Source organism: Vulpes vulpes, chromosome 15, assembly GCF_048418805.1.
Source record: "Vulpes vulpes isolate BD-2025 chromosome 15, VulVul3, whole genome shotgun sequence".
In the NCBI taxonomy this organism is placed as follows: Eukaryota; Metazoa; Chordata; class Mammalia; order Carnivora; family Canidae; genus Vulpes; species Vulpes vulpes.
The window spans coordinates 53,518,422-53,545,850 of record NC_132794.1 but is presented as its reverse complement, the minus strand read 5'-3'; the positions used below and the strand labels follow the sequence as shown (position 1 = coordinate 53,545,850).

Below are 27,429 nucleotides of genomic sequence, written 5' to 3'. Positions count from 1 at the left end.
CATGAGTACTCCGACCCATCACTAACAACAATTGCACTTTCTTAGTCTAACTATGGACTTTAGCAGATTTGGGCTTTTATTAGAAACTTTGGATATTTCTCCTAACTACCTCCCTCTTACCTGGCCCTACTGCCCTAATTCACTTCATGACAAAGCACCTGTTTGGCAACCCTGTCCTTTCATTATCCACATAAACACAGTGCAATAATGCAAACTTGCAAAAAACAGTGTCACTGGCCCTGTGGACTGAGTCTTTCTGGCTCTTTTTGGAAAACAGAACTGTCTTCCCCTATCATGTTAACTGTGACTGATGAAAAAGCTCACAAAACTGGGTGCACTGCAGAGAGCACTGTCACAGCTCTTAGCTATATGAAATATGGCATGGACTGGACTGTGATGCTGGTCATGTGCTATGTGATGGCTGTGATGGCTCAGTGCTATGCGTATCTGCCACTTCCATGAAAGATTTACAAACTAGCTTACTTGAGTTTTGTTTCTCTCCTCATGTCACAAGTTCTGGACAGTGGTAAAGCCAACCCAATTTAATGGTATCATTCTAAAAAGCTGGACACATAACATAATTGAACCTGACCAAACTCTCTTTGGGTTAAATATTGTTAAATTTTCTTTGGCATAGGTCTAATTACAATTAAAGCAGAGTATTTCACTCTTTTTGCAAATATTGTATCATGGATTTGTTCCTGGTGACCTTCATTTTTTTAAGGGGTGGGGGTCATGTCTCTAACTAATTGTGGTTATGTTTATTCCTTCTTTCAAGGTTATTATCCACCTCCAAAAATAGAGCATACTAGATACCTTGAGAAACATGGATATGACCTAAAAAAATGGTTGGTTTCATTCACTCTGACCCATTACCTTAATGTGGACCTAGAAATATTAATCTGCCTGTTTTGCAGTCAGTGGCTCAGATTTGGACCACATAATCAAATTCAGTTTAGTCACAGTGACACAGATATGGCATTTATGTCATCTGAGAACATGGTAAATCTACATCTTCTATATCATGAAAGCCACATCTACACAAACTACAATTTGAAGTAGACTAGACTACTAGATATTCATAGTATTCATATTATCTTCATATTATTCTCAGATATATTTGTCCAGTGTGATATGCTATAGCCATCCTTGTAGTCTTTGAAGAATAAATGGAAAAGGCTTAATAAACAACTTTTCAAATCGGAGTTGGGATTTATCTCACAGGAAAATGCACAGCATTCTCTTCTTCCATCCCTACAATTGTACAATTTGAAACTGCTCTTTGAGTTGACTGCTCTCTTGACAATGAAAGGGTTTGGACTGTATTTTTATTTATTTATTTTTATAACGGGAATAAGGAACATAATAAAAAATGTTCAAGATATAGATAGTACAGGTTTTTTTTTTCTTCCTTCTTGAATGCTATTATGATTGCAGAGGTTTCTTGGGATTTTTAAACCTGATTGGATTCCACCATTTCCATGTTTGGGTACCCATGCCTTCAGGGACTCTGACAAGGGAATAAAATATTAGATTCACCAACGAAGTGGTAATAATATTTTAATATGCTTGTAAAGAACTCCAACAGTCTTGGAAATGAAATAAATAAGGATCTTGAGTTGCTATGTGGCCACTGCAGCAAAATATTTAATCAAAACCCAAAGTATCCCTGAAACTACTCCTCTTGGTGCAAGGGCTGTAATGATGTTACATAGGATGTGTCCCCAAAGCACCAGAGCATTGCTACTTATGGGGTAGGAATTTCAATAGCACTACACAAGAAATGTCTCTAAAGGATTGTTGATGGAGCAGGGATATTTAATGATGTTACACAGGAAGTACCTCTACACTGCTACTGCTGAGACAATGTCAAAGCACTACACAATGGGGAATGTTTTCAGCTTGGTGCCAGACATAAGATAACTCTTACTGCCAAAAAGAGACTGAAAATACCCTTCTTGCTGCCAGAGTATGCTTAGAATGCTACAAAGTGCAGAAAAAAAATGCTGATTGTTCCAAAAAGGTTGGAAAAAGGAGGGAGCCCTCCTGCATGAGAAGAGTTGCAGGGCCAAGCAAATAGACCAAAAAAGCTATTACAAGGCTAACGTGTAAAGCAGGCAGCCAGAATTGTGGTGAGCTGAACAAAAATCTCTGCAAATTTTCAATGTGAAGTGAACATTAAGCTTTTGCAGACAGGAAGCCCAAAAACTATCAACAAGAACCCTGAAACCAGAAACCTACGCGTTAGTATGAAAGAAACAAGGCAGGGCATTTGCAGCAAACCAAAGAAGCTCCAAGAAACAGAAACAAAAGAGGCAAAGAGTTTAGAGTAAGCCAGCACAGATAGCATTCCTTTGCCACCAGAATTGAGAGATTTTAACAAATTTTTGCTGAGAAGGGCACGAAGATGGAAATCTGAACACGAGTGATATTTATGGTCATTCTATAGTAAAGGTGGTCTGATGGTAATTGAATAGTAAAATCCATATAGTTCCCATTCCAGAGAGTAGCTTTAATCCTTCAACAAATCCTTTCAGCGTCTTCAAAATGCCCTTAACTAAAAATCTCTTCCAGGTGTTGTGATTGATAGAAATTTGAATAGACTATACTTAACTACTGCATTTAAGACTCTGATGTCCTGAAGGGACAAAAATCAGGCAATCTGCCCTCATCGTCCTTTGTAGCATACATTTATCAATGCAAGCAACATGAAGAATCCAATAGGCCAAATGTTCCATACTACTCAATCAATGGAGATTACCTACACTTTTCTTTCCTTTGCTGGAAGGCAACAAGATCAGTATAAGATTCAAGATGACCAATCTCCGGTCTCCTCACACATATCTCTGTAGCCAGCAGGGTCCATGGCTGGCTAGCGAGTCTCTATGGTGAGAGGTAAGAAAATTGTTAGTATTTCTTAAATTGTATGGAGTTTACCTAGCAAATACTCTGGCAGTAGGTCAAATGGTACGTTCTAATGGACTAGGTAGTTATTTATTGTATCTATTGTTGGTTGTCTGTATCCCCTCATTGTTGGGATTTAAGCCCAAGGTTTATTCTCTGATATATTTCAAACACCGAAAAAAATATTTGGTACAGAGTAATTGCTCAAAATATATTTATTTAAGGTGTTGAGGGAATAAAGTCATCAACCCCAATATTATAGTTCATCCTTTCTCTAAGGCATGTCTATCTAGTTAACTACAATCACATGGAGCTATGCCTAATAGATTAATAAATGACTTTTTTTCTTATCAAACCAAGAACTCCTCCCTCACTTCTTTATTATATTCTTGCAACGACTCTTTGTAGTCCCTCAGATTTTTATGTTTTCAGTCATTTTCTATTCTTTATTTTTTCCTGATCTTCTATGTCCATGTTATCCTGTCAGCATGTCCTACATATGACTTCTACATAATGGCCCCTATCATATCATTTCCACATGTTACACCATAGTCTAAAACAGGAACAGCATTTAGCTATAATCCAGCTTGCCAACTCAAATTGTTTGGTAGAGGTTTCCCAGAGGGCTATGCTGAGAAGGATTCTGGTGCCATTCTGAAAGCATTTTGCTTTAGAATAGGGATACCTGTCAGAGAACAGGTAACTATGGCTTGTCATCCCTGGTCTAAGCCCTCATCAGCTCATGCATTTAATATAAAACTCCTTTATAGTACCCAAGTTTTAGATCTTTCTTCTTTAATACCTTTAACATAAAATTTTTATAACAATCTTCCTCAAAAATATTTTATGTTTCTTCTCTCTCAACCAATAATTTATAATGGCTCCCTTTGTCATTATGTCAAGTCACATCTTTAATCTAAATTTTAGACTTATTGCTTACTGAATGCCCCTCCCCCATTCTCAGAGGTTTAATCATTTATGATTTACCTACCCAAAAACCTTGTCCTAGTCAAAGGATCTTTGGTTTTCTTGCATGTCTTACTTGACACTGTCCAAGACTTATTATGTCATGTTGCACGCTGCACCTGAAATGGTTGCCCTCCCTTCCCAAATACTTCTCTAATTGCTCAGAAAAATGACTTCTTATAGGAAGCTTTCTCTAATTAATAAGACCTGGCAGGTCACGCCTCCATTCTACTCTTCCTCAGGACTCCTAAATTAGCCTTACTTTATTTTATTTTAAACATAATTTTGTACTCACACATAGAGCTGTATCTTTAACAGGGAGTGCTAAACTATACATAGCATGTACCTATGTTCCTCCCTCAGGTTTAGCATGTAGAAGGAAACAGTCTACAATGATTATAGACTAAGCCATACCACTCTCTCCTCCTGTTCAGAGCACTGCAGACATAGTCAGTAATGGAGCTCAATAAATTTGCAAATTGGAGGTGACTGGGTTGGCAGTGGCCTGACTTCAGGGCCAAGTGATTGGAAACTGCAGTGGCCATGAGTTTAAATAAGCTTTTATCCATCAATCTCAAATTCTTGGAAATACTCAGTCAAGTCTAGTTCCAGAAGAAGAACCACAGGAAATGTCCCAGTGCAAATAAATGGAGCTCTGGTGTCTAAAAAAGCTTGAGTTTAAAACATTCACTACTCTGTAGAATCCACCCCAACTCCTTCAAATCTCCCAAATGTACTTATCCGCTTTATGTACTTAAGTACAGAGCTACTTTGTAACTGTAAATGGGGGTGGCTGTGAACTTAAAAGATGACAAAGCCCAGGCTGTACATAATTTTAGACCAGAAAACTGGAAGTGTTTTGTGGCTGCTCATCTCAAAAAAAGGGCTCTCTAATCTTATCTCAACTGCTCTCATTCACTATCTCCAGCCTTATTAGGAAAGTGTCATGGATTTGAGCCCTTCGAAAAGTCTTTCAGAATGTACTAAACATCTATAATATGGTAGCTTACGATTCTCAGAGGCTTAGGAAATTTAATACCATATAATTCCTTGGAGACGATTTTGAGTCTAATAGCAGAGGCAGCCCCATAATTAGAAAATTTCATTATGATGATATAGACCCCAGATAAAAGTATAAACAAAAGACAATGAGAAAACAGAAAGATGCACTTAACCCAGCCCTGATGTTTTAAAAACTTTCTGCAAGAGGTGATATTCAAAGTGGGTCTTTATAGTTAAGTAGGTGTTCACTGGGTAAAAGAAGATAGCAGGACTGGGGGAAGTAAGTCTATTTAAGTTACTATGTTTTCATTATGAAGTACAATGAGAAGTAGGATGAAGTTCATCACCACAGATTGTTACAGTGTTATTACAGAATTGAGCTGGATCTATAAATAAATAAATACATAGAAGTAAAAATGGTACAGATAAGAATCTTGGGAGCTCCAGCAGAACTGGAGGGCAGGGAGAGAATTTAGGCAAGGATATGCCATTAGGGTGACATGTGAGGTAGATCTTGAAATAATGGCAGAACTTCAGTGTGGAAAAATAGGTGGGAGACCATAAGCCGGAGAATAGAGATGAGACAACTCAAAATGTATAGGATACATGAAGAGTGCTACTTAAAATGCAGGATAGGATGTCTGAAGGAGAGTAGTGGAGGATCAGTTATAAAAACCAAATTGGGCCCGGCTTGTGGGTAACTGTGACTGTCAGGATAAGGTGATTGGACTGTGTCATGTAGACCATGGAGAGTCACTGAAGGTGTTTGAGTGAGACAGTAATATGATCAGAGTTCCACATTAGATAGGAAAAATCCATTGGACAGAAGTACATCAAACACATTGGAGAAAGAGAGAGATGGAATTAAGGAAGCTGCTTTGAAAGAATTGCTTTCTTCTAAGTGAGAGATAACAAAGAACACAGGCAGTGGAATAACAATGGTAAGAACATAAGGACTTTAAGAAACATTGTAATATATGATTCCACAGAATTGCAAACCATTTGCATTTGTCTTTACTTTTTTAAAGATATTATTTATTTATTTGAGAGAGAGAGAGGGAGAGAAAGACAGAGACAGAGACAGTGACCAAAATAGCATAACTGGGGAGGAGAGGGAGAAGCAGGCTCCCAGCTGAGGAGGGAGCCCAATGTAGGGCCCGACCCCAGGACCCTGGAAGCATGACCAGAGCTGAAGACAGATGCTTAACTGATTGAGCCCTCCAGGCGCCGCTGCATTTGTATTTAGATGTGCATTTCCATTTGGTGGGGAAGGGGTCCTCTTCTTACCCCTGCATTCTTATTATTGCAAATGGTCCCTAGACCCAGTATATTGCAATTATTTGGTTAATAATAAAGAAGCTCCCAATTTACTCATCCCAAAGGTTGATTTCCAAGTCACCACTCTAAAATTCACACTAATCTTATACAGACATAATAAAAATCAGATTTCCCCCATTTCTTGCAAGACGACCTCATAGAGTTATTCTGATGAGATAAGAAGAAAGTGTGTAGTGCTTAAAAGCTAATTGGTATATACACACTTATTAGTATTAGTGGAGTTCCTGGGTGTCAGTGGCTGTGTATAGACCCCATAGAAGGTCAATTTCTATAACTGAGATGGAGTTCTTGGTACTCAGCACATCATGCCTGCCCCTCACCAAACTCGAAGGGGGATGCTGGATGGGTAATTCAGGATACTACTACTCATCAAATGACGCTCCATATCCTGAGCATGGTAGAGTCCATGGAAGATTCCTAAAATGAAAGTTTTGTTCCCTGACAGCTTATAATTCATTTGGTGATATGAAATTTAATATGAAATTAATATACACATGAAATGACTTTCAGACCAATCAGGACTGAAGAATGGGATTCACACTTTGAAACACACGGACTGAAGGGAAAGAAAGACATGTTCGTCATTCTTTTTTTGCCCTCCACTGTAGTTAATCCTTGTTAAAGTTCCAATAAAGCCGCCATCATTCATGAAGCCTGGTTTTAGTTCTAGTTCCCTTCTATCAATCCCACACAACCCCAGCTTTTTGCCCTTGGCCCTTTGCTTCCCCTTCAGACTCCAAAGTTGCTTTATAAAGGTCTAATATTAGCCTGACCCTTTGGTTAGCATCACTCTTTCTTTATGATATTTATGGGACTTAAAGATGAACCAGACAGATAAGAACTTTAAACTCTGTTATTGCCCTTCCTTGACACTTCCAACAAGTTAATTGTCTGTTTGCCTTCCTGTGATTACTTTAATTACATGCCATTAGTGACCATTAATAAATGCAAGTGTGTTTGATTTTCACAAATCTTACTTTTCTTACTCTCTGTAGAACTCCACCAAAGCTTTCACATGTGGTCAAAATAGAAAGTGAGGCAACTAAGCACATTCACATTTAACCTTTGGTGCTAAAGTGAAAAATAAAGGATAATTCATGAATGGGCTAATTGTTTTTCCCTGCTGCTGACACTGGCCAGCATCTTCTCTATGGTGGTTACATATATATGCAGTGTGTTCATTTATAAGACAGCAAAAGTTAAAAGGGGTTGAGAAATAAAAGCTGCCTAATTGCTGCTATTATCTCAACTCAGGGAGAGAATTGCTGGGTGATATTATGAGGATCGAAAAACCATTGAAGATTTTATTGATGGAACACTTTTGCTCTAACTTCAAGCCACAGAAAATGAAGGTCGTAATTTCAGTTTTTATGAGCACCTGATTGGGCATTTACATAGAAAGAGCTGAACTATAAGGAGACTAAGCCAGTATTCTCTCTGCCACAGTTTACTAGATTGCACCACAATATCTAGTATAAAAACAGTTGATCCTATATTGTCTTTTGGTCAGCTTTACCAGTGAAGCCAACTGAAAAATATTTTCTCAAGGCAGCTTAGAGAATGAAATGTATCAAGAATGGTTAGTTAGATGCTTCTCACTGCATCACTTCAACAACAATACAATCAGTGGCAAAAATGTTTAATTCTGTGGCCATTTAGTACTTTCTGCATAATTCTTTTGCTTTTTAAAACATTAAATCGACTAAACTTATTTGTAATGGTGGCAATATGCTTTTCTCTAAATACAAAATGATGATGTTAATCGCTAATTACCAGAATTTATTTGCGTTCTTTTTTCTTGTGGTGAAAATGGGTTATTCCAGGTCATTTGCGATCTTTCCCTGCTGTAGGCTAAGAGCAACACTTGAGAAATCTGGCCAAGGCTGAGCCTGTGGGTTCTCTAAAGCTATGCAAAGGCAATTTGAATGTGTTACCCCATTCAGGGAAACCCAAGAGGGTGGCATCATTAGTACTCCTGTGCTCCTCATTGTATACTCTGCCCAGGTTATGAGAACAGGGCTGATTATATAATTTACACGCCACTTCCTGTAGAGTTAATGTGAAGTAATAATTACTCATCCTTTTGGAGGTAATAAAAACCCAAACACTGTAATTAATTCCAGGGAAAAATATATTTTCCTAATATTTTCGAACTATCTAATTTGTGATCCTAGTCAATAAATTCTGATTAAATGAAATAATATTCTAGGGAAAATAAAATCCAATCTGTATTATAAAATGTCAGTTTTCTGATTCATCCACATCGTTACCACATCATGGACCTTTAATCCTACAAAATGACCTTTTTACATGACTACTAAGTATTACCGTCTCCTCTTTCACATGTCAACATATTTTTGGATGAAGGGTAGATTTATATTTAAAAGATATCATCTGCCCAAGACCTCTCTGAAAGGAGGGAAGTATAGGGGTGCTAGGAAAGTAAATGGATTGGAGTTAGGAAAAAAATTCTAAGGTATGAAGCAGGGGCTGTTTTAGTCTGAGGTTGAATGGGACGAGTCCATGTACAAAAAAAAAAAAACCCAAAACAACAACAACAAGAACAAAAAAACACCTGACTGAATTCAATCAAATAGTATGCTTAAAATATGTTAGCTCATGTATATCTATACTTCCCTGCCTCCATTCCCACTGCTGGTTTTTAAAATGACTTCCAGGGGTTTTGTCATTTTTTTTTTTTTTTTTTGAGAAGACAAGAACATGGTGGAAGTTGTAGATAGGGTGACAGGTAGATGGGAGAAGGAGTACATAATTCTAAGTTGTTTATAAGCTCCACCATTGATTTGTGTTTAATTGAACCTGAAAATAATGTATTTCAAATTCCCAGATTTCTAACATATATAAAATGAGTACAATAACTAAGTCCATCTCCTTTTATCAAATAAAAACTTATATTTTAAGGTTGTAAAGGTCATTTAAAATTCTCCTTACATTAAACCTCCAAATCAGTGAGAGAAACAAAGCCCTTCCCAACTTGATCCTAACTTTTGCCATCCATCCTACCAATTTACTCGTGAAATTTATGCATCAACTAATGACCAATGTCAACAATAGAGCTAAATAAAAGAATAAATGAATAAATGAATGAAGCTTCAATTTATCAAATACAGAAAACCCTTTTCTACCTCTTTGCCTTTGCTTAGAATGCCCTCCTACCTCCTTTGCCAAAAATATGCCCATGTTTCCATCAAGATCTAGGATCATTGTTACCTCCCTTGTGGCACAGGTCTTCCCCCCACATTTTATTTTTTTCTAACCACACTCTGTACAAACTCCCATCATAGCCCTGCCACTTAGCAGCATCATTTCGGCCACTCAAGGAAATTGCTCACTACTTGCTTGGCAATTGTATTATTCAGGAGAAGCTCCATTATGCAAGTCACAAACTGAGCTCAAAATCTCAGTAACTTAACTTACTATGACAGAAGCTTATTTCTTGTTCATACTTTATGTCCCATGCATAGTCTGAAGAGACTGCTTCACATAGGTACTCTGAGATCCAAGTTGATGGAAACTTCCATCATCCTATAGCTATGCCATCCAGAACATGGGCCTGCTTGATTGCTATAAATCATGCCATGAAATCATGCCACAAAATTATGACAAACCACATATGGGCTTTTACTCCCTCAGTCCAAAAGTGATAAATTCATCATTGCCATTTACATGTCACTGACTAGAATTGGTCACGGTGCCATGCCTAATCACAAGGGGCCAAGGAATATAATGAACAAAGGGAATATTTGCTGACCTTTACTGTCTTTATCTTAATACTCTATTAAAATATTGTTAAAATGTCCACACTCCCTGAAGGAATCTACAGATTAAACACTGTTTTTGTCAAAGACCCAATGGTGTTGTTTTTACAGAAATAAAAGAAATAATCCTGAAGCTCATATAGAGAATCATGAAAGACTCAGAGTAGCCAAGGTAATCTTGAGAAAAAAAAAAAAAAAAAAGAACAAAACTGGAGGTATCATACTCCCTAGTTTCAAAATATATTACAAAACTACAGTAATTAAAACAGTATGGTACTGGTATAGAAACAGACATAAAGACCAATTGAACAAAATAAAGATCTAGAAGTAAACCACACATAGATTGTCAGCAACTTTTGACAAGAGTGCCAAAAATACACAATGGGGAAAGAATGGCTCTCCAACAAATTGTATTGGGAAAACTGGATATCCATAAAAAGAATAAAATCAAACCCCTAACTTACATTATACATAAAAATCAACTCAAAAGGGATTAAAGACTTAAATGTATGGCCTAAAATTATAAAACTCCCAGAAAAAAAAAAAACACAGGAGAAAAGCTTCATGACATTGGTTTTGGTAATTATTTTTTGGATATGACACCAAAAACACAGGCGACAAACACAAAAATAGGCTAGTGGGGCTACATCAAACTATAAAACTTCTGCACTGCAAAGGAAACAATCAACAGAATAAAAAGCAACTACGGAATGGGAGAAATCATTGCAAACCAAATATGTGACAAAGGATTGATTTTCAAAATATATAAGGAATTCCCACAACACAATACCAAAAAAAAATTAAGCCCAATTAGAAAATGAGCAACACATTTGAATAGACATTTCTTCAGAGAAGACACACAAATGGCCAACAGGTTCATGGAAAGGTGCTCAATATCATTAACTATCAGGGAAATGCAAATCAAAACTACAACAAGATATCACCTCACACCAATTAGAATAGATATCAACAAACAAACAAAAAATAAATATTGCCAAGCTCTTGGAGAAACTAGAACTCTTATATGCTGTTGGAGGTAATGTAAAATGCTGCAGCTACTGTGGAAAATAGTGTGGAGGTTCCTCAAAAAATTAAAAATAGAACTACCACATGATGCAGCAATCCTATGTCTGGGTACATACCCCAAGGCATTGAAATCAGGGTCTCAGAAAGATACTTTCATTCTCATGTTGACTGCAGCATTATTTACAACAGCCAAGGTAAAGATACAAACTAAATGTCCATTAATGGTTGGATGGATAAAGAAAATGTAGTATATAACGACAATGGAATAATATTCAGCTCTAAGAGAGAAGGAAATCCTACCATGTGTAACAACATGGATGAACCTGGAAGACATTATGCTAAGTGAAATAAGCCAGTCACACAAGCAAATTATGTATGATTTTATATATATATTATATTTTCCCTTATATGAGGTACCTAAAATAGTGAAACTTACAGAAGAAGCAAATGGAATGCTGGTTGGCACGTGATAGGGGAAGGGGGAAATAGGGACTTGTTCAATAGGTATAAAGTTAGAGTTATACAAGATGAGTAAGTTCTAAAGATACGCTGTACAACATATTGCCTGTTGTTAACAACACAACATTGTGCACTTAAAAATGTATGGAGTGTAGGTCTCATGCTAAATGTTCTTACCACAAAACAGAAAGAAAAACAAAAAAATCAATGGATGTAAGGAAACTTCTGAAGGTGACTGATATGTTTATAACCTTGATTATGACAATGATATCATGGGTGTATGGACATGTTCAAACTCATCAAATTGTATAGATTAAATATGTGCAATTTTTTGTCTATCAATTATATTTCAGTAAAATTGTAAAGAAATGCTCTATTTAGCACTGGGAAAAGAGAAATGATTAAGACTTAGTACCTCTTTTCACATAGCAAGCTGGTTAGATACTGCATGGTTTTTAACAAAGCCAATACTTACTAGGGTGATGTTGCCTAAATGAGCATTTCATTGAGGTCACATTAGTCTCTCTGAGAAGAATCCTATTTTAAGATGACTTTTTGGAGTCATGTAACATTTGCGGCAAAAAATACACTCATAAATTTAAGTGTTAATGCCATATGCCCTTTGACATATGCAATGAGGCTTGGGATGCTTAGAAGTAAAAGTGTTTGTAGTTTATGTTTACAGTAATTTCATGGGAACATAGAAAGGATCCTAATGCATTGAGCAAACATTCCACAACTAATTAGGCCATTTACTCCTCAATCCACTTCTCCTCGAAACTGAAAGGAGAGAGGCTTCTGGCTAAGAGATTCTGAGCCCAGTGGCAACAGGGAAGGTCTGTCATCCTGGGGGCTCAGCTGTAAGCCTGTCTCAGGCAGCCCTCGGGCTTCTTCCGGAACTCAGTTCCCTCCTGCAAGCCCACAAACAAGGCGACAAGCTGACAGGAACTAAGCCAGGAGTCTTGGCCTTCTATGCGGTTTCATGAGCCAAAGGGAAAGGAGGCCACCTTCCGAGGTCCAGCCAGCGAGGAATTAAGCCTCCTCCTCCCCTCTTCCTCCGCCCTGGCCAGACAGCCTGTGGACAGCCTTCTCGGGCTTCCGGCACTCCTGGCCAGCTGGGAAAGGAACGGCCTTTCCAGACCCTGTGAGCTCGCCAAGAAGCCTTTTTTTTCCTCCACTTCAGAGCCAGAACTGGGAGATTACAAAGCCACTGTCACAAAATGGTCACTAATAGAGGTTTTAAGGGACCAAGGGGAAAGAAAGAGTTTCTGGGTCAAAGAAAAAGAAAGAAAGTGGCGAGTTTCTAGCAGTGTAGTCATGGTTTTCCATAGTCTGCTGATAATCAGAGAAAACCTTTTCCTTCCAAGGGACCCCAGGCCGGCTGGACGACGTGGTTCTGAAATCTGTTCAGAGCTGTATTTCATTAGTTCCATTTTTTGAGAAGCTTTCTTTTTGAGCGTTAATCCCAATTCTCTAATGCATGAAAAATTTAAGTTGATATTTTATGAAGAGGTGTAAACATTGGTACCAGATCCCTGTTTGACAAGCAGACTTCCTGGGGACCTGGCGGGAAAGCAGCTAGAAATACTCACTCCCTCAGTTGTGTTAATGTGTATCAGGGGACTGGAGCATGCTGGTTTGATTTGACTTGTGATGGAGATCTTTTCCAAGGTTGGCCTTAGTGTGACTTGGCACAGGAACAGACCTCTCTCGAGTAGTGCTGAATCTCTAATTTGGCCTGGTATTATCCAGGGTCCACTGGGTCCTGTAAATTCCAAATCTTCTCCAAGGCCAGGTTTGGACTGGAAGCAAAGCTGCCTCTGCAGTGGTCAAGGGAAAGGCCCAGTGAGTAACAAGAACTGCAGAGCTGTGTAGCTCAAGTGAGACCACCATACCTTTCCCGAGAGGACTGAATGTCTGTCTCCTCCTCTCACCATGGTCCACATTTCTGAAACACCAAGAGTTTTAGCAAAATATTTTTTCCTCTCAGGGTGTCCCTGGAGAAGAGGCACTATCTGAATCTGTTTTTCCTAGGAAAGTTCCCATGAGTCTTATGGAACAGAGAACTCTCTAACTTCGTTTAACTTAGCTTCTAAGACTAGGTCCTACAAGAGGCAAAAATACACTCTTAGGCTCTCCCTCCAGAACAATGGACCTCTATTTACTCTATGTCTACATACCTGTAATAACTAGGCCCGTAGTTATTGACACACAAAAGCAAATTCAACCTTACAGGTGAACTGACCTTCTAACTTTAACTGCAGAATCCAGTTCCAATCATCAAATCAACATTTTCCAACTTCAACAATTTGAAGATCCAGTCTTCACCTACTGGTCCCTTATGTACACGTCTCATTTAATTTTCTGTTTAGGGATGCCTGGGTGGCTCAGCGGTTGAGTGCCTGCCTTCGGCCCAGGACATGATCCTGGAGTCCCGGGATCGAGTCCCGCACTGGGCTCCCTGCATGGAGCCTGCTTCTTTCTCTGCCTCTGCCTCTCTCTCTCTCTCTGTGTCTCTCATGAATAAATAAATAAAATCATTAAAAAATAATAATAATTTTCTGTTTAATTTATTATAAATTATATATTTATAATATAATAAATATAATTGTATAATATATTATAAACTATTATATATTGTTTATTATAAATTATATCAATGTTATTCATATTTTCTAGATGAGGAAGCTGAAACTCAGGAAAAATCAAGTAACAGTGTCAGTGTCACATAGATTATAAAAGATGGATGCAAGATCTGACTCCATTTTTTTTGGCCACAAAGCTCCTTTACTTCTACTATTCACATTAGTCCAGTAGAGTCCTGGGGCCATCTCAGATGAAGAGGGATAGCATGGTTGGGAAACAGGACTCTATGCTACCATCCTCACTACCTCTTCCATGTTTACCTGTATTACACACCGGGTTTTCATAAAATATTTTCCTGGAAGATGGGAAAAATTGGAATACAGAATACTATACCAATTGTCCTCCTACTTCAGACTTCCTGTTTAGGAAAATATAAAAACTAAGACAGCAACATATGACTTATGAGATATCTTCTAAGGGTACAATTTCTGAGTGATCCTGTGACACACTGATTATCATGTTAACTTACTAGACACTCAGAGATGATATCCTAAACTCCCTTGAGGCCCCAATTTTTTTTCATAGACCAAAATAAAATATTAATTAAGGTAAATAAGAACAAATACATTTCAGACTGTTTTAATATCTTTTACATTTGGGAGAAAATATCAAATTTCCTCTGTTCTTGTGATTTGGAAAGGATAGGCTATTGACAATTAATTAGGACAAGTGACCCTCCAATCCAAATTCTCCCTCTAGTTAAACTAAAAGAGCACGGTTAATACATGTCACCTCCTGGGCTATGGTTTTTGAAAATGTCATCTATCATTAACATTTCCTGATTTATCTGCAAGAATAAGGGATACCAAAATACACAGGATGCTAGAACCCCACCCCCTACTGTCTATTCCAGTGGTACTTTGACACCTTTAAGGATGGAAAATGCAATGCCAAGGTGTGTGGCCTCAAAGCTTAGCTTTGTAAGTGGTTCCTGATTAGTCACAACTGCCTTCCGGCTTCTTGCTGATCTCACTTAGCCTTGCTTTCCAATGATAAAATATGTATGTCTCTTCTCCCCTCCTTTCTCTCCCTCCTCTTTTCCTCCTCCTCCTTCACCTCCTTCTCCTCCTCCTCCTCTTTCTCTCTTTGTGTGTAGTGTGCAGTGGTGTGTGTGTATGTGTGTGTGTGTGTGTGTGTGTATGTGAAATAGAGAGAGGCAGAACTCTGATCAATTGAAGTTGGTGTATTTCAAAAATGATCTCTTTTTCTCCTGATCTATCAACCTCAGATGTGTCTATCAGGGACTTTTCTTAACAGCTAAGCCCCTTCTTCAGAAAGGCACTCCCACATTAAATACAAAGGACACAATCAAAGCAATTTACCTTGGTTGTCTAGCTCCATGCACTAGGCCCAGTCATTAATCTGGTTCAAAAACCAAGTCAAATGGATTTGTCTCCAGGCTGCTCTTTACTGCCATCTCATGGTGAGCCAGCCTTTTCCTGAGAATTAACCTCTCACCTGGTGCAGACCCTCCTAGACAAAGTAGACAAATCATGAAGGGTCCTATCTACCAGAAGAGCACTCTTTATAACAGATTGCTTAGGACATAAGTTCAAAATATCTAAATAATTACTGAATGAATTATAGTTTTAGCAAGGAATATATCAGCATGTGATTGAGAAATAAGAAAATGTGACGTAGGAAAAGGAGAACCTGAATCAGAAAGTCCCATTTTTTTTTTTCAGGGAAGCAGCAAATTTAACAAAACTAGAATCTCGGAGACATACTTATAGGAACTAACAGACTTAAAACTGCAACAAGAGTCAGTAATGATTTCAACACAATCACTAGGACAGCCTATTGGTGTCTCACGGGGTCTGTACAGAAATTCACAGTTCCCATGATATTCATTCAGTCACCCCATACCACTGTCACTGTTTGAATACAACTGCTTACTCCTCTGACTCTGTTCCGTCAAATATTCATAAGGCAAAGTATCACATGTCCCAATCAATTAAGTCTTTCTTTCATACTTGGTTGCTTTTTCTCTTATCTCTTGGTCAAAACCAGTAGTATTTTCCCTATACACATCATACGACTTGCCTTGCTCCAGCAACTGCCTGCCAGACATGCTCATTACAGTATATATGTTTAGTTCTTGAAAGCATAACTTTACATTGATTAAAATTTGGAAACACCTCCATAAAGCATTTTTGGTGTATGGCATACAGCAAACTGACCTACATTGGTATTCAAATGGTATGTTTAAAGCAGTGCTCCTTTTATCTTTATTCTCCTTCTATTGAGTTTTTTTCTAAACTTGGCAAAGAGGGTTTAAAAATCATAATAAAACTTAAATTTGGATCTATACTAAATCAAGAAACCAATCTGAAAAGCTAATCCAACCTGACTACTTAGTTAAGCATGTCTAGAGCCAATATGAAGCAAAAATCCAGAGGAGATTATACGTATTTCCCTAAGAACAATGAGCCTTCCAAATTCAAGCTTAAATCAAATCATAGCATAATTCTATGGGGAAGAAATAGAATTGCAGAAGACCCATGCCTTACTGTTTGGAGTCTTGGTCTTCCTTAGGATTCCAGGCTGTCAATCTGTGGCTAAACAATCCAGGACTCTGTATTCTACAGTAAATAGAAAGTAAAATAAAGAAAAAGATATTGAGAAAGCTACATATGCAGTGAAAGTGCACTGGTTACAGATTATAAGGAAATAGAAAATAAATTGGAATTAGGTTCACAATCCCTCAACACTAGACCTTCATCAAAAGCAACCCTAGACATTCATCAAAAAAAAAAAATTCTCCACACAAAAACATTATGTAAGGCAGTAGTTTCATACAGGGCCTTAGAAACTATGCAATGTGATTACTGAAGGTAACAAGAGCATGTTAGGAGGAACAGGATAGGGAATAAAATAATTCCAAGGCACATATGACATTATTTCCTTTTCTCAGTACTTCTGATGAGTTCAAGGAAAGAGTTTTATGTTGGTTATAGCATTCTCTAATCTTTGCTAATCTTGTTTAAATCAACCTAGGTCTTGGCAGACCACAAGATACCACTAGAATTTATTAATCGATTTTGTTTCCATTGTATTTATATTTAAGTCTTACATTTATCACATGTCTTATATTTATCACAAGCCATAGGAATATCTATTTACCTACTTAGAGACAAAGTATTTTCTTTTAAAGTGATTTTAAATTTAAAAGTGTGTCAATTTAAAGAAAGTCTGAAGTAAATAATAGTACTTTTGATATAACAGTATAGGAAGAATCATGAAGGTTATAAGTAGGTAACTAAGTTTGTGCAAATTCATTTATATAAATAAGAAAGGTAAATATCTAAGGGAGACTGGAAGTTACATCATGATAGTTGAGTATTTCTATAATAACCTGTTCTCCAATATCTGGCACAGTGCATGACACATAGAAGGTACTTGAAAAGTATTTTCAAAAATAAAGAAACAAGGGGATCCCTGGGTGGCTCAGAGGTTGAGCATCTGCCTTCGGCCCAGGCCATGATCCTGGAGACCCTGGATGGAGTCCCATGTCGGGCTCCCTGAGTGGAGCCTGCTTCTCCCTCTGCCTGTGTCTCTGCCTCTCTCTCTTTCTCTGTCTCTCTGTCTCTGTCTCTCATGAGTAAATGAATAAAATCTTTAAAAAACAATAAAATAAAGAAACATAAACAAATAGCTTCTGGAGAATTTGGAAGATTCTAGGCTTAATTGTCCTGACTTTAAAAATTTCTCAAAAAAATAGAAAACATAAAGACCATTTCTCTCTTCCTATCATCCTCACCAAAACAAAACAAAACCTTAAAGCAATAGTTCCAAAAGTCTCTGGGTTTTGACAATGATGCTCCAAGGTGGAGGGAATCTACTTGAGGTTCAGAAAGTAAGAGAGATGCCTGGGTGGCTCAGTGGTTGAGCGTCTGCTTTCAGCTCAGGGCATGATCAAGTCCTGTATGGGGTTCCCCACAGGGAGCCTGCTTCTGCCTCTGCCTGTGTCTCTTCCTCTCTCTCTGTGTCTCTCATGAATAAATAAATAAAATCTTTTTTTTTTTTTTAAAAGGAGTTTAAAAAAAGAAAGAGGGTGCACTGCAATAGATAATATTAGAGAAACAAAATACATCCAACTAAAAGTCGATTTGCTTTTTATCATTGCCATGCACTGATAACTCTCAACCAAATCAGTAATAAAATACTCCCCACCAGGCAGAGAGCTCCACTGCCTCCCCCTCCCACCTGACACACCACAGAGGTCAGAAAAGGTGGGCTCTTTACCTAAACTACAAAATTATAGTGATCAGGAATTTGGCAGTGACAGGCTTCTGTACCTAGAGACCTCAAAAGTTCAAGGGTTGATTGGAAAGGGAAATATAGAAAAGCTTTCTTATGGAGAAAATGCCAAGGTATTCTAGACAGGGTAACACAAAGAGGTTTATTTTGAGAATCATCCTAAATGGCTTTACAGTGTGTTGATGAATGTACGAAGATATAGCCCAGGGGCAGGACTACTTCCTCTGGCCTGATTGTCTACCAGTTATGGGACAATTTTAATTATGCCATCCAAACCATGGATACTGGATACTGGTAACTGTTTTGTGCTTTTCTTTGATATCATTTCTATAGACAAGAACCAAAGAAGTGGGGATCCCTGGGTGGCGCAGCGGTTTGGCGCCTGCCTTTGGCCCAGGGCGCGATCCTGGAGACCCGGGATCGAATCCCACGTCGGGCTCCCAGTGCATGGAGCCTGCTTCTCCCTCTGCCTTTGTCTCTGCCTCTCTCTCTCTCTGTGTGTGACTATCATAAATAAATAAAAATTTAAAAAAATAAAAAGAACCAAAGAAGTGTTGCTTTAATACCCACACAGCCTATCAGTAGCAAATTATACAAAATTAGGAGCTTTGATCAGTAAGTGCTCTTACAGAAAGTCTTGAAGGAACTTGATACCTCCCTCTTGCTCTAAACTTGCTCCCCATAACCCAGCTCACTTCATATCCAGTGTTAACTCTCTCAGGGTTATCACCTTGCCTGGCTGTGGGCCTTGCTGAGCTGTCTCCCTTCCCTGATCCCAGCATTTACTCACTTAAACTGAGGCCATGAATATGATTATTCTTGCTTTTCACTGCCTGCTTCCTGGCTGAGTCAGCCAGTACTCTGGGTTTAATCCACTGTCTCCAGAACATCCTATTTCCTGTTCAATTACAATGGCTGATGCAGTCTCCACTTCTCAAGCCAAATCTGCTAATATGAGAAAATCCCAATGATGGAAATCACTGTCAAGCTGTACCCAATTTTTCAACAATGAAGAAACATAAATATGAAGAGCATACATATATACGTACATATATGAACACACATATGGATACATGTATATACATACATAGTATCACATAATACATACATAGTATCATATAAGTTAGTTTAAGTTAGAAAGGAGGCTGAAGTTGCTAATTTCCTTGATTATATTCTTTTTCCAACAAGAAGACAGGTCTAGTGCCGTAACTGACAAAGACATGAGCCCATTATTTACATAACATATGTATTGGCCTAGCTTCACCCAGTACTGTTACATAAACTGTCTCATCAGAATCTCATAACACTGCTGATACTATTATTTATCATACAACAGATGAGAGAAAACACTAAGGTCCATAGAAGCAAAGAAACTTTTTCCAGATCACATAGCTAGTAGGGGAAGGGGTTCAAATCTATCTTCTTTCTCCCTGCTGTCTTTAGCAGGCACATCTACTAGATGGCACCAATGCTTCTGGATTCGGTCCTACAAACACCCATAATGATAAAGAATTCTATCAATTTTCTCTTAACATCCCATCAGGGAAAGAAAAGAGAAAATGTCCTAATGTGAAGCAAAATACCATGATGTGTAAAAGGGATGTGATGAAGGTAGAGAAACAATTCCACTCCCATTTCCCACATATCTAGATCAAGTCTTAAAAGTTTTTCCCTAATTAAACAGCCTTTTTTATTCTTCCATCCCTTCCTCTACTTCTCAGTTGGCCATTTAACTAACATTTTCAAGTTGTTTTTTCCCACAAATTTGCCAGCATTCTTGCGTTTTCAGCCTTCACATGTTTAATGAGAACACACTGGATATAAGGCCTTATGTCAATCCACCTTCTCTAGGTTGCATTTTCTAGCAAGCATTAGCATAAATACCAACATGTTTACATCATAATTACTTTAATTCCCTTGGCCCCGACTAGACTTGGAGTGTGTCATTCCACAGTGATTTCAGGGGTAAGAGATGATTACTGTTCCATGAAACAAAAATTACAATAAATGCTTAGAAACTTGGCACACTGCTTCCGAAACGATCCCAATTTTGCATCAGGGAGGGCATAATGCTTCTATGTTGATGTGAGCAAGTCACCATTTTCTAGGTCTTCAGGTTGTCATTTATAAAACAAGGATCAAAATTCTTATCTTTACCTTTCCTCCATGAATAGTTGCAGGTATGAACATTTTGGCATCTGAAAAGAATGTCAAAAAAAGCATGTTTTTCCCTGGAGAAAATCACTAGGTAAATATTATTATAGAATTGGCAAGATCCTTTCCTGGGTTTAAACAACATAAAAGTCAGGGACCTTTGCCTATTATAGGTAGAAGAGTTGATCACAACTAGCAATGTTGCAAAGCAAGTGTCTAGGAAGTAAGAATTTTAAATGGCATATGAACAGTTACTCATTAAATAATTATATGAATATACAAAGGTCTCTATTTGTGGCTTATTATTAATAACCAGATTAATAGTTATAGAGGTTGACGTCAGAGGCCCAGTTTAATTTATTGCAATTTTATGAGGGATATTTCCATTTTTCTTATAGAATATAGATTTATATATTCACTGGTAAAAACATATTTATTGACTAATGCATGCAAAACACTTATGGGCACAGGGCAGAAAAAGGTCTTGTATTTATTGAGCAACTATCATATCATAGAGGCTGTGTAAAGTGCATTTACTTGTGTGTTTGTGAGTGGTGGAGGTGGGAGGATGAGGAGGAGAGAAGGTGTAAGAGACAGAGACGAATGGGATATCCTAGCTTGAGTCTCAGCTCTACTCATCACTGGGATTCATACATATCCAGAAAACTTGCGCCATTATCTATTTGCACAATGGAGATAAGAACCCATTAAGAGTACTATTTCAGACAAACCAGTTTGGTTCATGACTGTACGTCCTTTTTTAATGGTGTGCGACAATCCATGGGATTGCCACTTTGATTGGTGTTCTGACCTAACTGTACATGGACATATATAACTATATATAACTATATGGCTATATGACTATATGACTATATATATACATATGACTATATATATGTGTGTGTGTACATATATATATATATATATGTAGTCCTTGTCTATTAAAGAGATATTTAAATTAAATCAAAGAGAGAAAAGAAAGTCTCCACTTTGGCAAGGGTGCAGGGTGTTTGTGAATATGGAAAGCTACAAAGAATACAATACAACTTTGGCACTTTGAAAGGCTGAGTAAACCAGCCACGCCATAGTGGTTGCTACACATAGTCTACCATGGCAGCACACAGGCAGCTCCTCAAAATAATAATCTGAGAAGAGTGAAAAGTAGACCTGGCTGTTGAATACATTGCTGGCAAATGTGGGGGTATGAGGAAGCAGGGCCCTTGGTGTGGAACTGGGCACTGGCAGCAGTGGCATGCCATGAAGTTGAAAAGATAGGTATCCCCAAAGGCACTTGAAGCAGGACATGATGGTGATGGTTGGGGGTGGAGGGGTGGCTGATGTTATCTGATAACTGAATGCATTTCTTTTTTCTTTTTAATATCTTTTTTTTTAAGATTTTATTTTTTTTATTCATGAGAAACACAGAGAAGAGAGAGAGAGAGGCAGAGACACAGGCAGAGGTAGAAGCAGGCTCCATGCAGGGAGCCTGACGTGGGACTTGATCCCGGGTCTCCAGGATCATGCCCTGGGCTGAAGGCGGCACTAAACTGCTGAGCCACCGGGGCTGCCCACTGAATGCATTTCTTAATGAACACATGTAAGACATCCCTTGGGACAAGATGCTGCAGGGGCTGAATTTATTACAATAGCAATAGGTGGTCCATCAAAGAAATATTATTTACCATTTATGTGACCCTGCAAAACATGTTTTACACAACAAAATATATTTAATCATGACCTTCCTTAATGGAAGGTCATCGTCTTCATCTTACTGATAAAAAACTGTAGCTTAAAAAAAAAAAAGTGAAATCTAATTAGGGTCACTATATAGGTTCAGTAGTGACCCCCCAAAAGATACATGTATGTCCTAATCCCTAGGACCTGTGAATATTACTTTATATGGCAAAATATATGATTAAGACAATGATCTTGAGAGAAGGAGCTTATTCTGGATTATCCAAATGAACTCTAAATGCAATCACATGTATCCTCATAAGAAAGAAAGAGAGGGAGTTGGGGGCACCTGGTGGCTCAGTTTTTTAAGTGATCAGCTTGGTTTCAGCTCTGGTCATGATCTCAAGGGTAGTAGGATCAAGCCCCAGGTAGAGCTCCACACTCAGCTCTGAATCTGCTTGGGTATTCTCTCTTTGCCCCTCCTCCATCTTGTACACACCCACACTCACCCTCTCTCTAAAATGAATAAATAAATCGAAGAAGAAGAAGAAGAAGAAGAAGAAGAAGCAAAAGGAGTTTTGAAATGGGCACACAGAGGAGAAGGCACACAGAAAAAGAGGAGATAAAGATTGGAGAGGTTTAGCCACAAGCCTGGAGCCATCAGAAGCTGGAAGGGGCAAGGAACAACTCTGCCAACACCTTGATTTCAGTTCTGGCCTCTGGAGCTGTGACAGCACGCATGCCTGTTTTAAGCCATCCACCCTGTGACAATGTGTTACCACCACTATAGGAAACGAATAGCATCACACAATTATCTAGTAAAAGGAGGAGATATGTTTCAGATCTAAGTTTGTCTTGGGCCTTGCAAGATACTTACCATCTGCTTTAGTCAACACCACCTTCTATTTGGAAATGCACTAAAACTTCTGGATTTGTTAAGATTTAAATGAAAAGTACATGCAGTCAGTGATAGGAACTGAATCAAGAGAACTTGTTACGGGCAAGAATGATCAGGAAAGAGTGATGGAGAAGGCTTTGAACTGTGAGGAAAAAGGATACACGTAACTGGCTAATTGTGAAGGACATTGCAGAGTTTCTGAAGAACGGCTTGAGCAATATTTCAAGGGGGAAATCACAAGCTCCACACAGAGTACACTGTGTAACTCAGCTTGCAATTGGAAATCTTGTACTAAAATGAGAAACTAATTAGATTTAGATCCTGATTGTTTCTGCTATTGCTACAGTGGATTGTTACTATCCCTTCTGGAATCTGAGGTATTCTTATTTACTTACTGAAGATGCTTTTCTTAAAAAAAATAAAAAATAAAAAATAAAATCCTTCCCACATCCAAATTCATTATTGAATTGGTTTTGTAGCTACAACTCTTTGTGGCCAGGCATTTTCTTTCTGTCCACATGTCTCTTTCAATACCATCTGTTTTGCTAAGGGATTTAATGAATTATAAGCCAGGCCAGGAACATACTGAGCCACAAAGACCTAGTTCTTGAAGAACAGGTTTTAGCTTTACATGAGCCCTTCCTTCTCCACTAAGGTGAATTAACTAATCTTTACAAGAGATAAAATTACCTGCCCTCTTGCCTAACATAATAATGAAAAAGAGAAGGGCTTTTATCTATTCGTTGTAAACAGAGTAATCACAATTTGCTATGGCTCACAGAAACAGGAAAAAACAATAACAACAAACCACCACAACTAATGTGTTTTTCATTTTATCTGAGAACCTGAAGAACTTGGTAGTCTTAACTCTAATTCATTACACCCAACAATTTAATCTCTGATGGCAGAGTAGTAAGAAATATGTTTATGTCCTGGGTAGCAACAGCGTCACCCCAGATCAATATTCACAGTCTCTGTGGGAAAGAGGTTCAGATTTTGCAAAGACACCTATGTATTTTCCACCTGGGAACAGAGAGGCTGAGATGGGGCATTTGGGTGGAGCATCTAACCTCTGGAATCACTAGTCAGGCAGCATCTATAGTGCCACAAACTACGGAGTATAAAAAAGGCTTAAAGCATCATCTCTGACTTAAAAATCTAGCTAGAGCGATGAGACATAAGTCTTAAATTTTAAATAATAGCCCCAAACAATAGAAACAAACAAACAAAAAAATCCCAAGTAAGAGTTCAAGAAAGCAAAAATAGCACAAAGCAGGACACATTTAATTATCAATAATTGCTACAGGACGTCAGATAAATGGTGAGAACACATCATACTAAAGTGGTCTGGAAAATCTCCATGGCAGTACCATGATTTGAAATGAATCATGCTAGATGAGTACAAGAAACAAACAAACAAACAAAAACAATATCTAGAATCACCAAATAGTGCCTCTATGAATATTCAGTATACTCTGATAATGCATAAGGACTGTCTTGCTCATGTGGCAGGATCAAATCTAATATGCATTGAGTTGAACCAGTAAACAATTTATAGCCTCATCCACCCCACCATATAAACGGGAGTATGCAAACAAAAACACATATCCCTCACTTATTTTAAATGTATTCTGCAAGTGGAAACTCTAATCTTATAGATTTTATCCCTTTGGGACTAGTGTGTTTGTATTGACCTTAGTTCATCTTTCTTAAATTAACATGCAAGGACCAGATATTCCATTCTAAAGAGCATGACTCATCAACTATGTGTCCAATAAATAACAAATGTCTGCTTTATAAACGGCAGATACAATGGGTGAAGAGGAAAGCTACAGAGTCCATGTGTTCATGAAGTTTACATCCGAGCACGTGTGTGTATGTATGTGCACACAAATGTTTTGAGGGGAGACAGACAATAAACAAGTAGTCCAAATGAATAAGAGCAATTTAGATTGTGAGATGAGATGGAGACTGACTGCAGAGGGTGTTCATTGAGTAGAACAGATATTTCGGATGATGTGGTCACCAGAAGCCTCTCTGAGAAGGTCATATTTCAACTAAAAATTGGATAAAGACAGCAATGTGAAGACCAAGAGGAAAGTGGTCCAGCCAGAAAAAAGAGCAAATATGAAGGCCCTAGAATAGAAATGAGCTTGCTCAAGGAGGAGGCCAGGACGGTTGGAGAATGAGAAGAGTACTGGTTGGAAAAAAAGCAGGAAAAGAAAGTAGACAGGAGTTAGACCATGTAGGGCCTTGTGGACCATGGAAATGACCCAATATGCTTATTTAGGGCAACTATTAATAGTAATTTCATAAGATCAAGGCAAATTTATTTGAGTTAACTTCTAGGTCATTATATCCACTCTTATATATTTTGATACCTATTAGTAACCAACATTTTAGATACATATCTGCAATATTTACTAGAAATAGAACATTTACCAAAACTGAAATTTGTTGTTTACACAGTTTCATGATCCTATTTAAGCTTTTTACAATACATTTCAATGCTCCTCACCCTCTCTCACAATATTATCTACACAAAAGTTTGGAAAACAAGGGAAAAAAGCTACAATCACATAACACTAACAAATCACCTATTTTCAGTTGTCTTTTCTCCTTCTTATATCTGTCCTCAAGTATACAGCATCATGATACAGCTTTAATCATAGCAGAAATATGATTTTCCTTCACTGCTTTCAAAGCACATTTAGAGTAGAGTACTTATTATTTTGTAAGATTTGGTCATTGGCAAGAAGATTTCTTGGCAACTCTAAATAAGCCTGGCAAACCAGGCTCCATTGATCACTGCTTGCAATGATTTCCCCCCTCTCGTTGACTCAGATCTCCACTTCTTATCAAAATTGGCCTTTCAGGGTAAAAAAGGACTTGAGACGAAAGTAATTTCTGATAAGCAGTAATGAGCCTGACTCCTTCTTATGAGGCTCCCTGGGTATAAAAATTAGATTCTAAGTAATTCTAAATCATTTTTGAGAATTCACAGGAGGAGAATTCCTCCTCTTGGCTGAGTGTCATTTGGTTGCAAATGAGAAGACACAGCTGTGGGATGGCTAATTAGAAGACTTTAACCTCACCTCACTATGTCTTAACAAAATCCCGAAAATAGACGTTTTTCTTAGTCTTTGTGTAAGAGTTTAAAACTCCTTGACATGGGGATTTGAATATAGGGATCTAGAGAGCTTACAAGGTCAATGGAGGAGTTGGTGGAATTGATTTTTAAGGAATGGATTTTATTTCATAAATTCATGTGTTATTTAGAAAATTGCAGTAGAAGGACCAAATACAGTAAATTCTGCACTACTCCACATTTTCCCCCAGATAGTTATCTCTGATATTGCCACAGAGATGAAATTCTTTTAAATAGAACTTAATAGAGTTCTCACAGAAATTGTTAATAAAATTTAATATTGGTTTAAGTGGAAGGCTTTAGGGGAAAAAGGGAGAAAATCTATCATTTGTTTTGTGGTTATTTTATAAGTTTTTAAATTTAAATATTTCCCCCTGCAGGTATCATGGGTATCTCAAAATTAGTACATTCAGTACAGAATTCTTGATACCCACACTCCCTATCCATCTGTTACTCCATGGTCCTTCCTGGCTTAGTAAATCATCATGCACCCAGTGCCAAATCAAGCTAGACCATACTTGAATCTCCTATCTCTCAGAGCCTCCTTCAACTCCATCCACATCCAATCCATCTGCTAGTCCTACAAAATATATCACAAGTCTGCAATCAAGGAGTTGGTGGGCTGTGCTCTCTGGAGGCTCAATTGAAAAGAATCTGATTCCAAGCTTATTCAGGTTGTTGACAGAATTCATTTCTGTGTAGCTGTTTGACTTAGGGGGATGGCTTTTTGCTAACTATTGGCTGAAGGCTACTTTCAGGTTGTAGTGGCCACCAGAAGTTCTTAGAGGCTGTCTATATGCCCTTGACACACGGGTTTCTTCAGCATAGATAGCCATTCATTCCATTAAGCCTGTAGGAAGAGTCTCTGGTTCAAGTCTGCTAAAACAGAGTTTTATATAACATTATTATGGGAGTTACATCCTATCACCTTTGCCATAAAACATAACCTAATTACAGGAGTGACATCTCATCACGTTTACCATATTTATTTGGCTAGAAAAAAGTCATAGGTTCTACCCACACTCAAGGCAAAGGGAAGGTAGGAATCGCTGGGTCTTACTGTAGGCTATGCCTACTACGTTTTAATTGATATTCTTTATCATAGCTTTTTATTTTGTTGTTTCAAGCTCATAACCGTACTATTTCTTTTGCTTACTTTGGTTTAAATTGCTCTT

The 27,429-nt window shown here is 37.9% G+C and overlaps 1 protein-coding gene across 12 annotated transcripts in view; it reads right to left on the bottom strand.

Annotated features, from left to right (window-relative positions):
- Positions 1-27,429, bottom strand: part of SEMA6D (semaphorin 6D) — a 568,415-nt gene that overhangs the window by 291,148 nt on the left and 249,838 nt on the right. For 11 of the 12 annotated variants that reach the window (XM_072738455.1, XM_072738427.1, XM_072738431.1 and 8 more), the window contains one exon: positions 16,631-16,702. The exons of the other annotated variant lie outside the window; for it this stretch is intronic. The gene's annotated coding sequence lies outside the window, so the exon portion shown is untranslated. The remainder of the gene's footprint in view (positions 1-16,630; positions 16,703-27,429) is intronic. 12 annotated transcript variants of the gene reach the window in all.